Here is a 15,967-nt window from a genome sequence, read left to right as displayed (position 1 = left end):
AAATAAGTGTTTTGTGCAGGTCTTAGTACCTCTGAACAAGAAGATGAAGCTCCCCAGACACTTGTACTTTTCCTCTGTCTACCACAGTCTTTTGCCACTGCTCCTCTTCCAACTTTGGTCTTGTTGCTTGCTCAACCTGTGTCTTGCTTTACCTTAAACTCAGGAATTTAAGTGGATAAAGCTCCTTATGTATTCCTGAAGGATCATCTTGAGCTATCTGAATTAGAAGAATCTTTAACAAGGGACACTTTTTCCTGCCCTAGCCATAAAGATATTAAGCTCATAGGAAAGGTTTTCTTCAGTCAGAGTAAAAGAGGACTTCTACTATACAGTTTTTACTTTGCAGTGAAGTTGAACAAAAAACCCCAACTTCTCAAGTAAAAAGAGGCAAAGATAAGCATACCTCCCATCAAAACTAAAAAATGTCTGAGGGAATCAAGATATTTCGCTTCACAAAAGATAGCTGCAGATCCCTAGGCAAGTGTGGCATATTCAGATGATAAACTAGGAATCTGTGTGCTTTTCCTGAACATATATCCCATAAAGAGGCTTTGAAACCTCCAGGGTATTTCAGAAATGTTCAGGATAGAATTTTGTGAATGGCTACACAGGGCTGAGAATATGCAGAGCAAGTCTAGAGTCCACATACATACTTGGTACAGGAAAGAATCTTACTTAGGATAGATGCATTTTTAAAAATATTTTTCCTAGATTGTTTCTATTACCTTCCCCCCCCACCCCCCAAGCATATAAAATATATGTAAAAAGAAATAACACAAGCTAATCCAAAGGAGCTATGTCAGCATACAACAAAGAATTTATAAATCTTGTTGACAGGAAAAGCCTCAAAATAACTGCAAAGCAGAGAGGTTAACAATCTGAGTTGTTTGAAGATCCAGATCCGATCAAAGTTCATGTAAAGACTCTTCAAGGCTAGTCTGAGATATGGGTTTCATAGACATAGGTTTAGGTTAAGGTGAACAACTTTAGGGTAAATTAATCTAAAAGGGTTACTTCAGTGCATTCACAAAGAAGGAAACTAAATAGCCTGTACAGAGGTCAGATGAATCCCAAGAGCAGTGTTCATGCAGACCTTTGGTAGACAGTAGGTAATATAGAAGAGAGCACTTTTCCCCCACTGTCCCGTATTCTAGGGAGCCTTCCAGGGGGACCACATTATCTTCACCTCAGACACTGGCAGGTAATCACCCAAGTGTTTCATTTTTCTGCAGAAATACTCCTGTGGCTAGGTGCTAATATGATGGCTCCTTACAGAAAGAAATTCTGTTTTCACAGAAGCCTTGTAACAGCAGATTAATCTGGCCTTCTTCCTTCAGTGTTATAAAATATATGCCATTTATGAAACTCTTGGGTTGAATCACTATCATAATGAAAAGAGAAGCATTTCAAGTAACCTTTTATTGTAATAATTGAATTGTACCCTATTTTGGTCAAGATATAATTTACAGGGAAATTAACAAATAGAAACACTTTTGCCATAATGTAATGACTCAGTCTGAAATTGGCTTTTCTTAAATCTGTGAAGGGTATTGAATGTTATTTTACCTGAGTAATTTCAAAGACACATTAACACAGATAACATGAAACAAGCTGGTCATGACAGGAATACAATTCAAAACTTTGCTCACTCTTAATTTCACTGTATTTTAGTTTAGTTCAAGGCAATGTGTCCTAGATTTTGTAGAAGCATTTTCTTTTGAACAGTAAAATCTGCTTTCCAATTAGGGTTTGTAATTTATTTCTGATTGCATTTGTAAAACAAGTAATGATAAAGTAACTGTAGCATTCCTATTGTGTCTGGCTGATATACTTCGGCCCCAGCATAAGAAGAATAGCAGAGATATAAACTTAAACAGAAATTTCTTGTCAAAGTTGACAGGTTAAGGAGATAAGCTGGTGCAATTAAAGAGAAAGTAGATAAGATATTATATTATATCACAGCATGAGCCAAGATTTTCAAGTTGGTTCTCAAGGGTGAGAAGATAGAAGATTACATGCAACTGAGGGACCTGCTCGCCCGAGTGTAATTGCCATTGGAACAAGATAAGCTATCATAAAAACATAACAAACATCTGCTTTGTTGGTATTATATAATTTGTATGAATGTCAAACATTACACTGAAATCTCATTTCCAGCCTTGGATTTTTGGCTTTTTAAAGTGGCTCTTTGTGTTTTGACATACTAGACTTCCAAGCTGACCTCCTTGATTCAGCTCCAAAGTGCATGCAGCAGAGGAGCTGAGCTCTGGCAGCTGGGCAATCACAGGATGGAAATCACTGCCCTGGTGCCACTGGGAATTGCTTCACATGGCACAATGAACACATCCTACTCTTGTGTGTTGATTGCACAGATAAAAATTAAGTAGTAGCAATTCTATTTCAGGTTATTCATTCATAAAACCCAACTACCTTGAACTATTCTCACACCACTTTCAGTTGTCTGCCTTGCACAAGCTATTTATCACAGTAGGAAGACAACATACTTCTTTCTTATCTAAGAGTATGCTGGTTTTGCCTTAATAGAAAAATCAAACCTTAACCACTAGAAAGAGCTTCATGAAAAAATGGAGTTGCACACCAAATACAGCTAAAAGAGAACGGAATAGAAGTAATACTGGTGAAATGTCAACAGATGTGGACACAAGTTGCAACATTCAGATAGCACTGAATGTTTGGGACATCGTACGCCACTTGACTAAAATTTTGACTTTTACTCTATTCACATTTCAAAATCACTGACAAAAATCACTGCAGCTCTGGACTGTTTAAATGAGTTTAAATAGGATCCAGGAATTGCCAGTATGCCAGAGATTGGGCACAACTTCTTTTCACAACCGTGCTTTTTCTCAGTAAATAAGTAACTCAACAGCTTATTCACACTGGAGTGTTAGCCACTATTAGTATGAATTTCTTAGAGAAGCTGAAAATATCTCTGGACAAACATTGCTAGTTACTAAAAGCTCTAGCTTACAGCACAATGCTGTAAATTGGGATAACAACGCAGCTGAAAAAAAAAAAGAAATAAAAAAAGCATTAAGGTTAGATGAAGTGAACCTAGTGGATGCTTCTTGTTTCTTTTGTTCTTCATCCTATGTTTCCTTTCAGGCAGACACATACCCCAGCTTTTGAACTGGCACATCTAATGGTTTGAATTGTCTCTGTGTGGTGGTTTGGCCCTGACAGCAGACCAGCACCAACACAGCTGCTCTTCCACCCCCAGAAACAGAGAAGATGAAAAAATAGGAAGAATAAAAGAAAAGAGATAGGAATAATAGGAAAGAATAGGAAGAATAATAAAAGAGATAAAAATAAAAACAGTTGAATAAATAAAGGTAAGATAAGAAGACGGAAAAAACCCCAACCCACTCACCCCTACCACAGCCAGACAACAAGCCTCTAAAGAGTAGTCACTTCAAAAACCACTACAACAATCCTCTATTTCTTTTTTAACACTGGGCATGACATAACATAGTATGGAACATTCCCCTGGCCATTTTGAATCATCTGTCTTGGCTGTGTTCCCTTCCAGCTTATTAATGGTTTCATTCCCTAAGTCAAACTCTCCACTGGATGCTGTTTCATCCATAAAAAGAAAATTAATTCCAACACAGCTAGACCCAGTAGGCTCTAGTATGAGTCCAAAGAGTTTGCATATGACTTTAAAAGTTGTTGATATTGCTGACATACCAGGAACAGGCACAAGGATGTGATGGATGCAGTTTGTATGGCCAAACAAAGATGCCTCTGTACCAGCTGTGTCTGGGCAGACTCTGGGGTCAATAATGTCAAAAAGGTGCCTACAGAGAATAATTTGGCTGGCTGACTTTGGGAATTTCATTCCCCATCTTAAGTGGAAGCAGTTCATACCATTTGTGTCTGGGAAGCCAGACATGAGGCCCATAAGGTTACATGGGTTCTGAAGAATTGGACTGCCCTTAGAGCACATCAGACCGTGCAGCAGCTGTTTACTTAGATGGGAGCCTGCCGTAACTATCCTCTGCAAACAAAGAAAGTCCCCAGACAACTTTCCCTTCAATCTCTCAGTTCTTCAGAAATATGTATCTGGAGTTTACTTCCATGCTAACAACCAGCTCCACAAGTTGGAAGTGTGGGGAAGGAAATGAAGGAATGAGACCTGTGAATCTGAACATGTAGAAAGAGGGGAATTCATCTCCCTTGACTAGAGGTAAGCGAGGCTGTAGGATGCCTTGGTGGGTGCCCGGAACCTTGTGATTCTGTGAGTGCTATCTGGGACTTTGTGTCCTCAGGCTGATTTATCAGCTTCTGTCAGCAGCAGATGTCCTTTTAGGAGCCTGCAGAGACAGGAATGCAGCTGTGAATCCCTTGGCCTTGGGAAAACTTGAAGGGCAGCAGAGGACATGACATAAACCTTGTGAGTGATGGATAACAGCTGGTCTGGGAACCAGTTATGAACCTCTACCAAACCAGATGGAAATCTCTCCAGGGCATCTTCGAGTCTGTGATTAGCCATTCTCTAGCTGGCTAAAAACATGTTTCTTCTTTCCCTCTCTTTTTATTTTTTTTTTATTTTTTTAAATTTTTTTTATTTATTTTTAGCATTCTGATGGCATCCTGAAAAACAGGTATGTGATGTAAAGTGCAGTACACGTGCTGGAAAGAAAGCTAGTGAAGAAAGAAAAGCAAGCAAGCAGTAATGAAACAATAAACTGAGTTCAAAGGGGACTGACTTCCAGGATTCAGTGGAGTCTGCCTACATGCCAGGCAGAGATGCTGTGATCTCGTTGTGCTTGGATTGATTGTCCTAGAGTCTTCTGCTGAAGAATACTATTGTGGTTTTTTAATGGCAAATCCTAGACATCTCTTGTGGAAAAATGGAAACTCTTAACTTTTAATTTTTATTTTAGATTATAAATTGTTGGATTCAATATCTTGTATGGCAGGAATACAGCCAGAGCAACAATGGATAACAGAATATTTTTTTCTGCCTTTTAACACTTAATATCAAATTTATTTTTTTTTAAATAAAAACAATGACATAAGTCATAAGATGTCATAAATAAGTCCAAAGCCACATAATATATAGACATTTTCCATGGTTTCTGAAAGAAAAAATTGAGCAGAAAAATGTAGCATTACAAAGCAATATCTGACATAGTGTATGCAAAGCATGAACTGAATATATAGCCAGTGTTTAAAAATGTTAATTGTTCTACCACAGAAGAAGGAAATTCATTTGAGAAAGAAATGCTCCTTTTCCCCCTTAGAAAAATTCCTTAATAGTGTTTAAAATAGTAATGCACTAGAGGGAGTTCATTGTATATTTTAAGTAACAATTTCTCTACAAATATAGCTAAAGTCTATTCAGTTATGCATTTCTCTGCATCTATCATCAATGTATTTGACTAATGTTGGTCCCAATATTTCATTTTCATTCTTTAGTGGCATTTAAAACAAATGTGTTCTAAACACTGGTGGAATTATTTTCCACTTGAAGCATAAAATGTTGGAATTTAAATTCAACATTTTTCAAACCACAGCTGAGATACTGCAGCAAAGTTACCTGTTCTTGCTCTATGAGTAAAATTTGCTCTTCCTCAAGATGATTAAAGACTTGCCTACCTGACCTTTGTTGTTTGCATGCACTTCTTGGCAGCAGAGATATTTCTGAGATCTGGCAAGGGTCTTTCATTTTCCATAACAGTCCCAAAAAGCAAGAAAAGGGGATTTCAGACCTCCAAAGGTCCTGGAGGAAGGGGGACTGACAGAAGAGATGGTAAGGCAGTTTCAGCTGAAGTATGCTTTGACTTTACTGACAAACTTTTTGTGCCAATTACAGAAGTTTATCTATATTTCAGCGCTGTTTTTATTGTCTTTGTTTTTTGTTTAGAGAAATAAGTAATGTAACATTTCCCAGGCTTAGTCCTGCTTAAAATGGAGAACACAGAGATGGATTTTGAATAATTCAAATAATCAGTGTCTTCTTTACTAACTGTATTGTACATGTGAACTTAGAGCTGAGTTTCCAGACTGACAGCCAGGCTGTTGCCAGTTCTGTAGGTATGATCTGGCAACAGAGAAATGCCATCCTCAGGGCTGTCAATTCAACATTTGAATAGAAACAGGACTCACATATATTTAAAGGACTGTACTCTGCATGCATTTTAAGTACACTCTACTATTACAGAGTCTAAAGGGCAAGATCAATCATTTCAGCTGCTCTCACCTGATGAGCTGGAGTCAGTGTCAGGGTTTTACGCGAGCTGTACTCCTTCCCAGTGTTGCTCAGTGTCTGGGTGAGAGGAAGTCCCATGGCCAGATATCCTCTTTTGGCAAAGTTCACTAACGAACTATGTTCATTACAAATAATCCCAGTAAAGAGTTGCAGCAATTATATTTTTAACAGGTATTTTGTAAGCTGCCTAATTAAGATATAAAATTTCTAGCAAACTGTCACTTGTCATCAAAGACAATCTGACCAGTTCCACTTATATTTTCTGTTAACTGGCAAAGCTATGGTCTCATCCCAATTCAAAACCAAGTTTTATGCATATTCTTCCAATGTAATTCATATACTTTATTGCCAAATGGAAATATCAATATGAAATTAAACCATCTCTATAATTCCCAGGAATTGTGTGATTCAGTCAATTAATGGGAGAGAAACTTCCACTAAGGTGTTCTCAAATTTAATAGCAGATGATTATTTGATTCTGTCATCATTTTGAAAGCATTTGGTATATCACTCATCAAACCCATCAAGCAAATAGAAGATGTGGTGCTTTTATTTTCTGCTTGACATTTTAAACATGTATCTCATTATTTAAATGTCCATAGAAGTCACTTCTTTTATTGCTCTGAAATAATACAGTTGCAACCAATGTATTAGAGATACAAATTCAAGCCAAAACAAGGGCATCTCTAGTGTAGGTTGTCACTTCAAGTGAGTGGACTGACAGTTGAAATGAGAAATTTTTTTCTTTTGTCAGTTCTCATTAGACCCTTAACATAAAATTAATGTACTGTGAAGAAATTTCTCTATCTTTCATTGCTTGAATGAAATATAACTAGAATGGCTACAATGAAAACTGAAATTAGCAGAAAAAGGAATATAAAGACTTGATATAATGCCTGTCCTTTGAGGCCATAGAACTAGCACCCCAACAGTCTTTTGTGGAAAGCATGAGTCTTCCAAGCACAATGACTCTGTGCATTCCTGTTCTATGTTTGTATGGAAGAAGATTTCACTGCTGAAATGGAAACCAATAATAATGTAATTTGTTGCAGGTGAATTTGAAAACCATAAACTAAAACAAGCTTAAAATATTTGTTACTGTGATAAGCACTGCGGTCACAGTTACAGTCAGCCACAATATTTGTCTTACGTAAGTAGAATTTGTGAAGAAAAATATATATTTAATTATGCTGATGAATTTGTAGCAACATTGCCCTAGAATAGTACTAGTTGGTGGTGTTATTATCTCTGATGAGAAGGCAGAGCAGTGAGGATGCATAGTGGAGAAATGCTTCGTGCTTAATGATGTGAAGTTAGTATGAGATTTCCACACTTTAGCAATAGAGCTGTGCTTATTTTTAAAGTCTGTGCTAATATCCTACAATTTCTAACTGTGAATTTAAATATCTTACTACATAAAGTCAAAATTTTCAACCTTCTTTATGGCTGAGAATACTAAAAGTAGTGTACTTCCCTTTTGACATGCTGATATATGTCAGACAACCCAAATTTATTTCCTCTTTTAGTATTTATCTCTTTCTAGTCAACAGCTAATAATCTCTTCTCATTTTTAAAGCCTTGACAATCAGAGGGTGACCCTGCAATAGTCTCTTCTTACTCTGTCCTCTTTTTCCTTCAGAAAACTCTCTTATTTTATCCCCTCCTGATTATAAATTGTTTTTCATATGTGGGATTAGAACTACCTGCATATTCTCATATATATATTACATATATATAACAGAATATATTGGATTTTTTTTGTCTCCTTCACATTTTCTACGTAGTACACAACATTCTTGATGCTGAATCACACAGTCAAAAAGTATCAGCATTAAAGCATGTTATACATTGTTGGAATGAAAATTTGGCCAACATTTTTCCAGGATTATGGCAGAAGTTGCATTACAAAAAATATTACAGTGAGATGATAGGATAGTAAAGTGACCTTTCACAGCAGGATTGACTTATGAGCAGACCAGCTTAATTGTACTATCATTTATTTGGTAGTGGAAGAAATAGAAAAATGTTCTTGGAATTATATGCCCATCATTTCCATTGAAATAGAATAAACATTCTTATAAAAATATTGTCACTTCCATTGGGGTAAAAAAATTATACAACAAAAATTTATTTTTGTGTCAAAATTTATAGCTACTGGGAAGCTGCAAGAGAAGTGATATTGCACAAACTCAAGAAGAAATTAAAAATATGTAAAATAATTTAAGATTATATGTTTTACCTTTGCTCAGTTATGATAATAATTGTCTTCATACACAGAGGAAATATATTTTTTCACCATGAGATCATTATAAGAATAAGATTAAATTACAGTAATTAGACTGGATAAGAAAAAAATGGAGAAAATGACACTGTACCAGAGTACCAGGAAAAAAATAGTGGTGTTTCTATAAATTTTTTTTTTACTGACTTTATAGGTGGTAAAGGAAATGGAGATAATTCATCCTTTTCCACGTAGGAACATCTATTTCATAACCTGTAAGAGCTTCTGTGCACTTTAAAATCTTAATATCACATACTTACCCCTCCCTTAAAAAGAAAAGTGTGGTTATTACCAGTTAACTTAGAGGAGATACTTCTTTGGTCATTCTGGATATCTGCATACAGTTTTTCACAAATATCTCTTCTCAGTTTATATTGTTGGCCTTAAGGTTATAGTATTCACTGTGTTTCTAAAACTATTTGCTGTTTTGCATGACTAAACACTTTTTTATTTCTAGAACAGAAGGTCTTACACTTCAATAGCATTAAACAGTCTAAACGATGTGTATAAATTTTCCAGAATAAGTCTGATCTTGCAAGCCAGGAGCTTAATAAATATGAATAGTATTTAATGTGAAAAATAAGCATGAGAAAATATTAGTCTGATATTACTTAAAATTTCTGAAATCCCAAAAAAAATTTATACAGAAACATCTCTGTAACTGTGGTATCAGAAATGACATAATAGTGCAACTGGATTTAAATCTGAAGTTGAATCTAGACGACATTAAAGTTTATATTCTCCTGAAGATTCCTGTTTTTATAGCAGATAGGACAGTGATGTCTGGTCTGCAGAGAGAAAAGGACAAATGAATATATTTCAATTTCTTCAACAAAATTTCGTCTTTGACATGAATATAGGACAGATATCATGTCTGATCAACATCAACTGCTTGTTTCTGCTACTATAAATCCATAAAAAGTTTTCAATATGTATTGCTGTAGAGTAGAAATCTGGTCAGAATTTCTCACAGAAGAGAAAGTCTTCATGTACTGAGTTTCTTTGCCACATGAAGGTTCTAATTTTTTATTTTTCCTCTTTATGGTTATACAGCTTATGTAAAAAGATTGCTGCTGCTTCTGAAGAAATAATTTGCTTTCTGCTAGCCAGAGTACCTGAGGTCCTTTCAAATGGAAGCATGGTTAAAGAAGAAAATATCTTTATTTTAGCAAACAAAAGGCTTCATTTCTTATTGACTATGAAACTGGAAAAGAAGTTGCAAGGTAAAAAAACCCCACCCACACCAACAAACTACAGTTCCAAATCACTATTTACAGCAAAAATATTCTTTAACTGCTCCAGAACATGAACTTGGCTCAGCGTGTAAAGCATGGGAGTTGTCCTTTTGCTTCTTTCCCCATGAGCTGCCTTCCACTGAAGCACTGTTCAAGGCCACTTTGACTCCTCAGCTGTAGTGACAGATACTTCACTGTCATTATTCATTTTGGATGCTTTCCTCCTGTAGTCCAGATCCACATAAATATGAAGACAGTAGAAGCAGGGAGCCTGGTTGTGGCTCTCTTGATCCTCAGCCATCTCATTGTGGTAAGGCATTTTTCCTCTGTGATTTGCTGTTTATTTACAGTCCTGGAATATGATTTTGCAGAAGATTTGGGGCTGTGAGTACATTAGCAGCCAGACCTACTTGCAATAAACTTCTGCTAGCAACCACCTCCATTAAATAAGGATAATTCTCTCTCTTTGCCTGATGCAGAAGCAGTTGCACAGAAACTATATTTCTTGATATTTAGAGACTTCAACCAAGTGACTGTGCTTTGTTTAACAATCCTCTGAGGCTCCAGATGTAAATACCTTTCTTCATTTCCAGTAGTATTTGTATACACAAATAATTGAGAAACTAAGTTTATGAAGGCTAAGTTAATGTAGCCATATGCATTCTTAATAAAGACATTCTTAATTTACACTGTTGTTAGAATATAGAGGCTGACTTTTTCTGTTTAGTTTCTGCAACAGTAAAGAGTTTTCCATGATGAATTAAAGGGTGTATTTTAGATTCAGCTACAAGAATTTATCTTTTTTAAATGATTCTGGTACTGTCAGATAATTATAATGTGTCCTCCCTAGCAGTAATGGGCACCACAGGAAATAAAACTGCAGTACAGACTTAATCAAATCTGAATGACAAGGTCATTGGAAAGTTAAATGCCTTTTTTTTCCTTATTGACCATGTGCTTCACAAAAAGAACTAAGTTCAAATGTAAGATAATGTACACAATCATTCGCTCAGTTTTCTGTTTCATTAGAGTCATCTAATTGCCTATTAGTTACTTAAGAGCAGCAGACATTCTAAAGTGTGCATTGCTGAGATCTCCAGCATTTTTCAGAGTAAAATCATGCAGTGTCTGCAGTTCAGTATCTGTTTATTTTCAAATTTCTTCCATTAATGCCATACACACATTTAATATATTCAAAGGCTATCTTCAATCACAACTCTCATTATTAAGGCCCTAAAATTTAAATAACTGACAGAAATTTCATTCTGCATGCCTTTAACTTGCCTCATATCTTCGTTTTCTGCAAACAAAATACGAAGCCAGTGCAGCTCAAAGGCCTGCAGTCTTTTGTTTGAACTAAAGGAATAAAAGAGAGAGTAACTTCATCAAAGGTCAGATCTCCCCTCCTACCCTTTTTGAGCTTGGGAAAAGGCTGACTTGAAGGAAAATCTCTATTAGGTTGCTATGAACTACTTTTGAGAAGAAGGTATTGCTCAAATCTATGGGCTGTCCCAAAAGACTCCAGGACTCTATTTTTGTCCTTCTAACTCATATTGCCTTTCTGTAAGTCAGCTGTAGCCAAGTTACCTTGTTGTAAAGCCCTGACAGTGTACACCAAAGAAGGGAAGGGGAGGGGAGGGGAGGGAAGGGGAAGGGAGTGTAAGGGGAAGGGAAAAAGGGGAAAAAAGGGAAAAAGGGGAAAAAGGGGAAAAAGGGGAAAGGATTTTGTCCATGGTCCTGTCCTCTCCTCTCATCTCCTCTCCTGATACTCCAAAGGCACTGCAGATTATGAGAGACAGTTTTATAAACCCCAATATTCCTGTTTATAAATCTCTGCTATTTAACTTGAAATGTAAAATTGATCTCATAGGCTTCAGCCTAGTTCCTCATAAATAAGGCTTTGCTTAGGGTCACAATATCCACTGATCTAGTTTTTTGAAATACAGGTGACCCACCATCTGAATGAAAGTTTCTTTCAGCAAGGGTAGAATCAATCAGCAGCTGATGTCCTTAAAGTCAGGTTAAAAAGCTACAACATGTTTGGAAGTTTTTGATTCAGTTTGCTTTGGTTTGAGTAGAGTTTTTTGTAGCTTCCGTTGGTTTGAGTGTATGTGTATGTGGTTTTGCTTTGTTTTGTTTTTGCTTTTTTTTTTCTTGAGAATCACTGTGTTTTCTTTGGTAACACCAAATTTATTATAAAGGCTTTACTGAAAGGAAATGTTAAATGACTATTTTTAAAAACTGGGAGTTAGGCTGTAGGAGTAACACCATATTATATAGATCAGAAGGCTAAACTTGACATGTGCTTGCTTTCCTCCCCATAACATAATAGGAGAAATGTGTACAGAGGAAAGATGCGATAATTTTCTCAGCATGAGCCACAGTTCAATTCCATGATACTGGGAGAGAACAGCTCTGGATTCTTTTTCTTTGCTGTTATTTCATCTTCTAACTACCTGTGTACTTCTTCATAATGTGAAGAAAGGAAAGGTGCATAAGTGGCAATTACCCTCTTCAAATCCCCTTCCTGTCTGATGTCCAAGGAGTCCTGGATCTTGTGGATACCATGAGGCATTAGCACAAATATCTTAAGAATTCTGCAAATGGCTGACAGAAGCTATTTCTTCTTCAGCATTGATAGTAAGATTTGTTAAAGATTCAAAAGTAGTCTTATGTAGTTTGTTTTTCTTTTTGGTATTTTTTTTTTATATAAAAAAAACAAACAACCAGTTGATATGCTTTTAATACCCAGTATTTATGCTGCACAGGACCTGAAGAATGTTTCTTTCAGAAAATTGCTGAAATTTTACAGACTGGAGTAATTTCCCAAGTATTTGAAAACAATAAATTTTTTTTATGTCTTCCTAAAATTCACTTATCGGGCATTGAATAAGTAGGAGATTCAGATGTTTACATAAATTAATAGATTTAATAGATTAAATAAATAACTGCAGCACTGTGGGTGGTGGTAAATTGTTGCTATTTTCTGGAAGCATCTCCAGATAAAGATGGGAAGGGTCTTTGTATGGAGTTCTGACAGGTTTTATTTCAATCCCACACCGAAAGGGTCCAGGGACAAAGACAAATAACAAAGGAGGGTCCAGGATAATATATGGAAAGGAGGGGGTGGATCAAAGGGTCAAGGGCTAATGGGAAAAGGGAAAAGTGGTGCAGAGGCAGGGTAATAAAACAGGGGAACCAGTAGGAAACCAGGGGCGGACTACTGTGCCAAACTGGGGCCAATGGGGGAACAGGGAAGGGAGAATATTCCAGGGATATACAAATATGGTGAACAGGGGCTGAACTGGGATGACATAAACTTGGTGACCCAATGGGGGAAAAACTCAACAACATATTAACATATATTTGCAAAGACCTATGGGGAAGAGACCTTTTCTCACCCCAGTCTCGGGAGACACTAATTGTCACCTCCTTTCCACAGTTGGGTTATGGAGATTTTTGTCATAGGCCCCTACAGTTTTAAGCCCTTGGGCCTCCACAAATAACAATATCTACATGAGATGCTGCACTTGTACTTCTAATTGTTTTTCACTTATGCACCATGAATCTGCCCAAATCAGGTCTGAGTGTTTTGGAAGGGAGAGCTCCCAAGTTTCTTTTTTTCACTTTTTAATTCAAGGAAATTTTGCGACACAGTTACACATTAGCAACCAAGGCATAACTTTTGGAAGGTGTGCCTGCCATGGTAACAATCTCTTCCTGTGTTCCAAAGTGTCTGCCTTTTTTGTAGCATATCTGCACTGGGTTGCTAGGAAATGTGACTGAGCAGGAATACACGTTGCAGACAAAGCTAAAGGAAAGACATAAAAAGCAAGAGAACCAGGTTTTAATTATTTTAATTTAGTTTAATTTAATTATATCTATTATTTTACATTTATTCCTCCTGCTGCAAGTCAAATGAGGGAAAAAAAGAATTAGTTTTAGAAGTGTTATTCTTGCAGAACATTTATTTCCATCATATAATCTTTATGGTAGCATCAAACCCAAAACCTATAACTGCAAGATAATCACCTAAGGAAACAAATAAAGGCAATTTATATGTATGATCAATAGGTGTATGGAACAGAGCTAACAAATTTTTTATCATACAAAACCTCTTTGTGGCTTCCCATTTTGTCTGCATTTTTCTGGTGTGCTGACATAATTCTCAATTCCTTGACCCATTTACAAAAATACATTATGGATCCCACTTCAAAAGATTTTGTCTTCATTATTTCCTTCAAGTGGAGAATCACTTTCATCTTAAACACTAAAGCTTTATATGACACAATTCTGTTGTCTGTCAGTAGAAAAATGTATATACATTTATCTTTATTCAAATCTGTGAGTAACTCTAATGCAGTAACAAAAGTAAAGGTGAATATTATACTCAATTTTACCGAGAATTCTCATGAAGTAATATTTTATCTTGACTTTCAAAGCAAGTGGAGCGTACATGAAAGCATGGTGTAGATGTCTCTGTCTTCCCTTCTACTGTTTGAAGATATTTCATAGGCTCAACCAATTTAGCTTTTTTAAAAGACAGAGTTACAGGTAAAGAAAAGACATCCCATTAACATTAAGTGGTGGTTTGCATATTTAACCCTTATCAATTCACCAGAAAATCCACATGAAGGAGAACTGTGAACCCACACAGTAGAGAACACACACTGTTCAGATGGAAATTGAGTGTACTTAAAAGCCAGGTAAAGAAATCCATAGGATTTTTTTTTTTTTTGTTCAGATATAGAAAGAGCTTCTTGTAAATAGCAGTCATTAATTTGAAGCAGGATTTCTGAACACTGTTTTTATTTTAATGTTAATACATGTTCTACATAAAGAAGATATTCAGGATTAACAGTGTTGTGCTTCTACATATTATGGTAGGCTTTATAAAATGAACTAATGTTCTAAAAATAATCAGTGATACCTTAAAGAAAACAAATTATGTATCATATATCAAATTATGTATACTTTCCGTTTTATCAAGAAAGAAATTCCAGTAATTTATGAGTGTATTTCACAGATTTATTTTTCTTTGCAATTCTTAAATGGGTAAATGAATCACTTGACTCAGAATGAATAAAAAAAAAGATGGAAATGCAGAGAACAGCAGTGAAATATTAAAAATTACTTTATTCATTAATACTATTTGGCACTACTTCAACTGGTTATCAATCCGTCTGATTAAAAGTGAAAGGATTCCTAATAAAACTTCTAATGTCTTGGTGACTGTCTCACAGCCATCTTTGTTGCAATAAAATGAGAAGTGTTGCACATTTACGACAGTAGGGAGTATAATGTCCTCTGCTGATGTTTTGACTACTAGCATCTCAACCTGAATTTCAGGTAGTACATTCCATTTTTCCAATTACTGTACTCATTTAGTTTATTGAATTGTGCTTATATTTAAGCTGTTCCTCTGTATTTAAGCAAAAAAAGGCAATTAATTTTCATTCTGAGACCACTACTGCTAAAAAAAGAAGTTCAACACAACAAGAAACATGTTAGAGTTCTGTAGGTGAACACATGAATATGTTTGCTATATGGGTTCTGTTATACATTGCTTAAAAATGCAGAGGCACGTGAGGATATCTTGCATTCTAAACTCTCCTTGATTTGCTTCCTTGTTGGAAATCCCTGGCAAGCTCATGGAACACAGGGTTCATTCACAGTGAGCTGCAGAGTCCAACTGCCCTGGGTGCTCCCTCCTTGGGTGCTGGGGCAGAGAGTGGAATAGGTTTGGTAAGGCACAACCAGGTTCCCTGTTTTGCAAATGGAGAAATGCAGCAGAGAAATGGGTCATCCTGTACCACTGTTAGGAAAGTAACAGAGCATGTTAATCTAAAATTATCTGCTGCTAAGGTTGGAGTATGTCTTACATTAATGCTGAAATATCTCTAGTGTAATAGATATCTCTAGTGCATTGGGAGACAAATCCTTAGGATTATCTTATAGGGGGTTTAGTGAAAGGAGTTTTAGTTAGGAATCCTAGGGAAATGAGGGGTAAAAGCATTACAGTCACAGAGTGCAAGGAATAAACTGTCCAACAAAGCTTTCCTGTCATGCTTGTTTATTTCTTTGGGTAACACACTGGGACTTGTAAACACCAGTGCTCCAGGTGAGAAGTCATTAGTTCCTCACAGCTATCATAGCTGTAAGACACTTAACAAGGACTGTCAGCTGTCTCACTTTTCCACACACACAGAGAAGAGG

This window comes from Parus major, chromosome 1A (assembly GCF_001522545.3).
Source record: "Parus major isolate Abel chromosome 1A, Parus_major1.1, whole genome shotgun sequence".
NCBI classification, from domain to species: Eukaryota; Metazoa; Chordata; class Aves; order Passeriformes; family Paridae; genus Parus; species Parus major.
Note: the sequence above shows the minus strand (reverse complement) of the source record.